The following is an 8673-nucleotide window of genomic DNA, read 5'->3' on the forward strand; positions in this document are numbered from 1 at the left end:
CTAACCGACACTGACGACTGCCACAACGGCATCCTGACTGCAGGCCTGTAGGAGATACCAATGTGACCGTTATAGTCGACACTCTCACTGCATATCCATGTTAGTAGTTGAATAATAATATTCATAAGTTAACTGTACACAGTGAGCAATGGTAGGAATTCAGTATTCCGACTGAATTAACGTCTGACAGTCAGGGCTGATGCCTGTTTTTTTCTGGGACTATTACATTTCAAAGGAGTGTGACGAATCAAGCGAGGTAAAATCCCAGTGATTATGCACCAATCAGTGAAACATTGGTAGGTGTGTCATTGTTTCCAAAAGTCTCCATTTCTCTGGAAACATTTGGAGACTATTAATCCAGAAAGCCCCGGAGTTTTCAAAAAATGGTCAGCATTTCCAAAACCCAGCTTTTGGAGTTCTAAAATGCCAGAGTAGTGTGGATGGCATAAGTTATGCATTTAAAAAACATACTAGTGTGGACATGGCCTGGAGGCAGATTTTTGCTCTGTAAAAAAAAAAAGGATATACACACTCCCTCACCCAGCATCCATAACCTGTCCCAGCACATTATTCCAACATCAGATAGGAGCGGCTTGTGCAACTTTGCATTTGCATCCTTTTTACAGTGTAATTAACCGGTCTTGTGGACAGCAAGGCACATCTTTCTTCATTTGTTAACTAGTTATGTTGTTTTTATTGAGTACAACATTAAGTGAGATCATCAACATCTCAATTATCTCTACTTTTCAACATGTTTCTGCCCCTCCCTTCCTCTCTCTGTCATGACAGAGAACTTTCCCCGTGGAACGACTATAAGCACGTCTAATTTGTAATGTGGTTGGGTCGGCATGTCCTGAGAACGAGTTCTAAAAGAGACCATGCAATGACCCATATTCCCCAAGTGATGAAGAAATGCTGAAAACACATAACACTACAAGGTGACACGGGTGAAAGCGTCTACACCTGCAGGTTTGTTTTTCTTTTTTATGCAAAGTGCACTTTGCATGGCGTGCCTTGTACATCAAGGAAAACTGCAAAGCCAACACTTTGTAGTGACAAAGCAGCAGGACAGAACATGAACTGGGGGTTTTGGGGTATTGTCAGCAAATCCAGCAATGCATCAAAAAGGCTTTTGGTATTTATGCTACAACTTTTCCTACGCATTGGCATTATTATGTAAAAACTTGAAACCATATCTGGTCCTAAATTTAGCTTGAGCAAAAAGTCCTACGATGTGACAAGAGCAGAAAGACTTCCAGACTGCATTGTTAAACCTTCATTATATCTGTGCAACATACCATAGATTAATTTATACCCTTGAACCTGTCATCTCCAGTGTTTCAGTTTGTAATTCAAATTAATAACAGAAACCACAACTATCTAACACTGCAACAAAGATCTTTACACTAATACCAGCCAGTTCGTGCCTTCTCTTCTCTACTGTAAGCTCAAAGAACAGTAGCCCTTAGCAAACATTATCGTATAGAAGCATGTTTTACACAGACTGATTAATTGATTGAACTCTCCCCTTGCGTGCAATTAAGTCAAAAATCGATTGCAATTCTAATTTGAACTGGACGGGGAACAAATGCATTTCTGACAGCTGCAGTGAAACGTGAAACAGCAAGGTCATCTGTGGCCTCATTATTTTGTAGCAAAGATGTGAAACTGACATGGACTGCATGGTACGCGGGCTGTGCTCATGCTCGTGATTTTCAAGCCGAAGAGGACAAAGCGCTTTACAAAGCCTTTCAATCACCCACACATCCACAGACATTACTGTCACTGCAGAATTCGCACAAACCAACAACAGATCCACACATGACCACAGCAGAATTATTAGCGATTTTCTGCCCTGCTACACTGCTGAAACATCGGGGTGCATGACAGCTGGTCAAATAGCTTTAAAATAAGGACGACTGCACCGCAGAAGAGACCAGTTTACGTAAAGCTTTTGGCAACCTGTCTCAAAAACGATGGTAGATTTTTACAACGTTAGCCATAAATAATGTGGTGACAATAATTTCGAAACAACTCTTTCTTATTACTGCTTAATAGGAATTATATAAAACATCTTGGATTGAAGTTTCGCTACGTAAAGCACTCATTCAATAAAGTTGTTCCAGTCTAACTGTGCTCCTCTCGTGGCAACAATTAGCAACATTCACTGATTTGAGGAAACATTGTAAGAAAGAAATCACACTTTTCAAACCCAAAACAGAAACCGTGATTTGTTTTTAAATGCATTTTTATATTGATTTCTTTTAAAAGGCTAAAATCAATTTAGCCGTTGACCCCAAAGCAGTGGACTGTTTCTGTGCTGGCCAGCGCCTCTGTCTGATACTGAAATGATGCCACGGTGAACAAAACAAAAACCACTAAGAAAAATAAAATGACAGAACTCACAACTCTTTTTATTTTCCAGAATAAACAGTCTCAGTTTGAACATTTCATCTTATCTTTGTACTACTTTTAATAAATTATCGAGTTTCCATTCTCCTGCTATTTACATCTCACACAGTGCTCCAGCATTTGTTGGAGATGTGTTTGTAAACCTGTTTTGTACTCGTAATTCACTTCTGAAAAGGTAAAAACAACACAATGTGAACTTTTATCTCTGTGGTTACATCATATGTGTAGCTTTGAGTGTCAATAGAAACGTCAATTTTATTTATGCAGCACATTTCCTCACATGTAAACTCAATGTGTTTAACACAGGAGACAAAAACATACAGTGGTCAGTAATGGCTGGGCAGTAAGCCTTGACAAGCTGTACATGAATGCATGTACATTATTTTTCTGTATGCAAACTATTGTCATTCTCAAGTTTATGATGTGTATCGAGTGATACTCTGTTTAGAAGTTATTACACAGGCTGTTGCATGCAAGCATAAATGCTGTAATTACAGTACAGCTTAATTATTGCATTCAGTTCCATTTTCCAGATTGCAGTTCTGAGAAATTCCTGCACTTTTCTATAAATGTTGCATTTGTTTGAGCTTGATTTAAATAGTTTCACCATGTCAGGCCTGCAGAACTTGGACTTCTGTACTGTAAATACAGTCAGATAGTCATATCCTTCTGCTCACTCAGAGGCAAACACATCTTTAATCTCAGCTCAGTATCATATCTTTCTCTTAAAACTCAAAACGAGAAGAAGAATTTTACTCATATTTGGTCAAAACAGGAACGAGACAAAGGTGTTGAGTCTGCAAAGTGTCGCACAAGAGCCCGACGGGCTGACGAGACTGACAGGCTGACGCAACACTCTGAAATACTAGCTGCTGTTTACTTTAATCAATAACTAAGTGAGGCAGAAGAAAACAGGATGCCTGGTGTTTTTCAGGAAAAGTGCACAGGACAAAAGATGCAGAGCTTACCAGAAGCTGCTTGATAAGCAGTACCGGGGAAGTCTAGAGCGTTCTACTCCATCGAGAAATGTGTTCGTTTCAAACCGCTCACCAAAAATATGTGAAAACAATATATAATCGCACTACGAGGAACCCCCCCTCCCCTCCCTGTGTAATTGCAACAGTTATCAGGAGAACAGTTGATGTCCCTGCACACCATTCTTACAGCAAGTCTAGGGTGAAATGTGTTTTTGCAGCACTAACCCAGTCCTGCTGGGGAAAGCAAACATATTCGGGAAGGCATGCAGAGCGATTCCATTTCATCCAACCTGCGTATTCAAATACTTTGCTTCAAAATAGCCACTCATCATTCAAGCAGGTACTCCTCTTGCCAGTGAGACAATGCGGCCAAGTTTGGTGTTTGGCAGTGGCTCATTTGGTCTCCGAACATCAGAATTCCTGACACTGTGGCAGGAGCTGAAAAACACCAAAACAGCGTGAACGTAAAGCTCACATTCAGCACTTTCTCAGCAACGCTGCACTGGGTCCCTGTGGTTTTCTTCAAATGTGTATTCTCATCAGTGCCCATTAGCCTGCAAATCCTAAAGAAATGCTTTCTCTTTTTTTAGAGTCTTATCCGCATAATGGGCACTGGTGCGTTCACCGGGGTCCGTACGCCAGTGTCCAGAAGGCAGGGAACATATGGATCGCTGACAGAAGCTTGCTATGCCCACACGGGGCTGTGTGAAGGTGATGGGTAGCCGTTCTGTTGCCTCTGGGTTTGCATTACAGGAGCATGAAAGGAGAGCACGCTGACAGCCAGCAACAAATTATTAGTGTGAGTAGCAGCAGCCTCTGTTCTCCTGCTGCTGCTTCTGCTGCTGCATGGGTTCACTCATACAGCAGCATGCAGCATTCCTGCAGCTCACACACAGTTAGCCATGCGGTCAGCAGCACCCGGTCTGAGCTGTTTTTTACTCAAAACTTGTCACCTCAGCAAAGGGAGCAGTACTGCAGCACTTTTTTTTATGAAACATGTAGTGAGGCTTAGTGTAGTGTTGCTGGGAGTATTTGCTAAGGTAGCCCTGACAGGCTTCCGTTTTAGCTGACTACTGCAGCTGGATTTTGCAAAAACCTCACTTTAACACAGCAAATCAGCAAAGTGGCTTGCCTCACAGAGCTGCAAACAGATGCCATGTAATTCATTTAAATGAAAACAAGTGTTTGTCAGCAGCATGCTTCTCCTGCATTGCTGTTCTGTGAAATAATCCCACTTGTGCTGCACTGGTAAAAAGGAAATTGTGAGTCATTTAAGCCAGATCTCACAAATCACCACTACTATACCTTTAGGAATGGAAAACATGTTTGCTTTATATGAATGAACATGACCGCAAACCATACACACACTCAGACGGTCTTTGATTGCCATGGTGACAGTATGAAAACAAGCACGCACGCAAACAACCGTTCGGGGGTACTCGTGTATCGCCACATGTCAGAATAGCCTCTTACTGCCTTTGCTGACACTTTGTTGACAGTTACAACAGAGTCCACTTAAAGTTTGCATGAAAAATGTGCCTTCGGGGCAAACTCGCAGAACTGCAGACCAAACCTTTTTTCAAACGGCAAAGTGATGTTATTGGAAACTAAAGGTTTATACTGGTGGTACAAGATAAGTGCAATCCTATAACTCCTAAAAATCAGCAATGTTTCAATTATCCATCTGGCTCTAATCAACTTTAAACAGTGAAGCCACGTAAATAGTGCAGCTCAAAGTGCAAAGAGAATTTCAGCACAAGAAATTTCTAACAATTCCTACCTGAAAAAGACACTGAGACAGCTCTGTATTACTGGCATAATCTCAATGTCATGTGAAGACGTCTAAGGCTTCTTTCACTTGTGAAAACAAGATGCACAATTTTTGGAAACATGTTACCAAGTTTTGTTTGGAATTATACAATTCAGTGGCCGACTGTACAAGGCAGCTTGACTTTTGTAGAATAACTGAATCTGAAAGGCGCCTCACACTTGCTCTGTCCCGTAAGAATGTATGTTCCAGTATTATCTAGATACAGGCTGTGCGATGCACTGATGCCATCTCTCTCTGCACATCACAAGTCTAACTGCCTCTCTGTCAATACTAATTAAGTGGTCTTAAATGAGCAATAAGATGAAAAAGACAGGTGGACAAGAGACAAAAAAGAGAAAAATGCTGCTTAAGGTGCAGTGAGGGGATGGGTCAGTCAAAAACGTGAGCTTTAAAGCAAATGTTTTGGCAGTTTTCTGGTGTGGAGTGTTCAGGTGTGTCATCAGAATGACACAATCTTTCTAGGAGAGGCAAATATAACCCAAATTCAGACGGTGCAGTGAAGGGCAAAAAACCCAAGAGCTACATCACAGACTCTACAGGCCTCAGTTAATATGTTAAATGTTAAAGTTCATAACAGTACAGTTAGAAAAAGACTAAACAGGTACAACTGATTTATAAGTGTTGCCAGGAGAAAGAGTTCATCTCTATAAAAAAGCATGGCAGGACAGCTTAGGTTTGCAAAGTTGCTTCTGAACAAACCACATCCTTTGGATAGATGACAGCAACGTGGAGATGTGTGGCCATAATACGCAGCACCATGTTTGGTAATAAACACACATCCCATACCAACTGCCAAGCACGGTGGTGGAGGGGTCATGATTTGTGCCACTGCTGCCGCAGAACTTGGGCACCTCGCCGTCACTGAATCGACCAAAACTTCCTCTGTATACCAAAGTATTCTAGAGTCAAACATCCGACAGATAAAGCTTTGCCAAAATTGAGGCATCAAACACTGTAACGATCCCTCACACATCAGGAAAATCTATGTCTGAGAAAGCCCAGACCTCAGCCTGATTGAAATGCTGTGGCAGGATCTTTAGAGAGCGTCCCATAAATAAATGCCCAGAAACTTTTTCATGTTTTCTTCTTTTTCACATGAATTTAATTACATTATTGTAGCTTTTTTTTCAGTTTTGGAGATTTTTTGTGCACTTTTGCTGAACTTTAAAGGTGATAATTTGCATATATGAGCTACCTTTAAGGTCAAACGGCTCACTGTTCTGTGTCGTTGACCTTGTATAACTACATGTTTGAGGATTGAGGCATTTTGTTTTTGGAAGCTGGGTCCTCTCCTCCCACATAAACATAAAGCAGGCAAACAAAAAGCTACTAAACTGGCACTTGTAAACGCAGGTCATGAAATGTAAAAATTCATTTTTAATATCAGGTTAATAACAGCAATAGCATGATTAATTATTGCTGCTGATAACTTATGATTACACACTTTCTCTCCACATCCCTTCAGTCGTATTAGAAGTAATTCACTTGCAGTAACAGACACGCTGTATAAAGTGCATTATTTTGAGCACAGTAAAGGTTTAGTGTGAAAAAAACAAACAGTCCACGGGGGTTTGTGAACAGAGTGGCCTGAGATGAAGTCAAATTCTTGGCCTGAATCCGCCTCTGATACAGTTATAACACTTTTATACATAAATGACTTCTACAAGACAGCAAGCCTGAAAGGAGGCGGCTTCACCGTGCACGGTGAGTGGATTGTGTTGCATGTTTTTCTCGTGGACAGCAGCGAATCTAAAATCACACCTGCATAACGTAACAGCCCAGCGTGCTGCAGCAGGCACAGGCTTTGTAGTACGATATCACTGTTAATTGTGCATGATGCAGTCTCCTGAGCAGACCTTCACAGGCACTGACAGGGTAAAGCTGATAACAGCAGTAACAGCAAGGTGAATTTAAAAGGCTTACGCGTTTATTTAAAAGCGACATATCCTGGCTAATTATTCATGTAATTCTGACCGGTGAGCCCTAACGTCTGCGCTGCTCCGGAGGATTACCAGCCTAATATTATATAAACACAACCGGAACCCAAATCACATTAGCATGTTTCATCCACTGCAGACCCAAAATAACACAGAACGGATACTTACTGATGGCCTCAACGGGAAGCCGTGAATTCAGGATACGTTTATATCTCGTCCGCCACTTCAAACCCCAAACGCAGATGCCTCGTCTTCCTCCGTGTCGTCGCCGCTGTGGAAGAAAAACGAGCACAGGCTGAAGAGAGCGGCTGTACGGTCGCATGTACCGCAGTGTTCACAGCCTGCCGTCGGCCTCCTTCTTCTGCTCCGTGTTTCGCCGCGGCTGGGGAAGGAAACGCTGCATTACTGCCGCTGAGCGGTGCGGAGTCGGTGCAGGTCGGTCAGGGATGTCCTACCCCCCTCAGACGTCCGTGAAGTTACCGTAGCAGTAATTAGCTTCCGCTCGGGATTTTCAAAATAAAACACAAAGGCCCGCAATGAACCCATCTTTCATAAACATCGTATATAAAAAACACACACACACATAGCGAGAAGGTCAAAGACATAACGCTCAGTAACTGTTGACTTTAAAAGCGTTTAACATGATATTTAGTTTGAAATCTAGTTTGCACAAAGCTCCTACAGGGGTGTTTTATGCATACTGTTATGCAAATATCTGAAATATTATTTTTATTCTTGGACTAGAGTTTCAAAATTCACGATAATTATTATTTACCTTATACTGGACCTTGGTGCAGCAGCTACTTATTTCATTCACTGTCAGATGCAAGCAGTTTTAGACACCACACCACACCACCCACAACCATACATAGATAAATAATAAAGATATCGAAACTTTTAAACACTGTTTTTGTTATCTGTTATATTGACCACTGACATCTTATATGTAACTTAGTTTGAAATCTAGTGTGAATAAAGCACTTAAAAACAAATCAGTTATGCAAATATCCAAGTTCATATTTTGTTCTTGGACTGTACTGGAATAAGTTTGCACGTTTCAGTATTCAAGATAACTTTATACTGGACCTCAACCATTGTACACACAAGCATTGTACACACAACAGTACCCACTCTCTAATATAACACAATAGACAGATAAATAATAAAAATGATTGAAAATTAAACAATATTCCTGTTATTTATCTAATAAATTCTTGATTTATGAAGTTGTCATATATAAACAATAATACTGAATACCTATTATTTTCTAAAATTAATAAAAGAAAATTAATGAAATGTGCATTTAGCTGAGTCGAAATCACAGTCGTTGGGCTCATTTGTCTGACGTCATTATTTTAAATTACTGCGTTATGTTTCTGATATCCTCTGAAAAATTTCAACTTTTATGTCCACTTTAAATGTACATTTAAAAAAAGAAATTCTAGTGTTTTAATAATAGTTTAAAAATAATCCTTCCAATAAATAACTTAAGGTGAGAGTAATTGCGTTAAAAGAC

At 40.6% G+C, this 8673-nt stretch overlaps 1 protein-coding gene across 1 annotated transcript in view; it reads right to left on the bottom strand.

Moving 5' to 3' along the window:
* The window catches only part of adarb1b (adenosine deaminase RNA specific B1b), a 129269-nt gene extending 121652 nt beyond the window's left edge, over positions 1-7617 (bottom strand). Inside the window, exon 1 of the mRNA XM_086265538.1 lies at positions 7326-7617. The gene's annotated coding sequence lies outside the window, so the exon portion shown is untranslated. The remainder of the gene's footprint in view (positions 1-7325) is intronic.
* Positions 7618-8673: the final 1056 nt, after the last annotated feature.

This window comes from Aulonocara sp. 'chitande type north' Nkhata Bay, linkage group LG16 (assembly GCF_057382095.1).
Source record: "Aulonocara sp. 'chitande type north' Nkhata Bay isolate Kocher_YH1m ecotype deep benthic linkage group LG16, A_spYH_male_GT1.1, whole genome shotgun sequence".
NCBI lineage: Eukaryota > Metazoa > Chordata > Actinopteri > Cichliformes > Cichlidae > Aulonocara > Aulonocara sp. 'chitande type north' Nkhata Bay.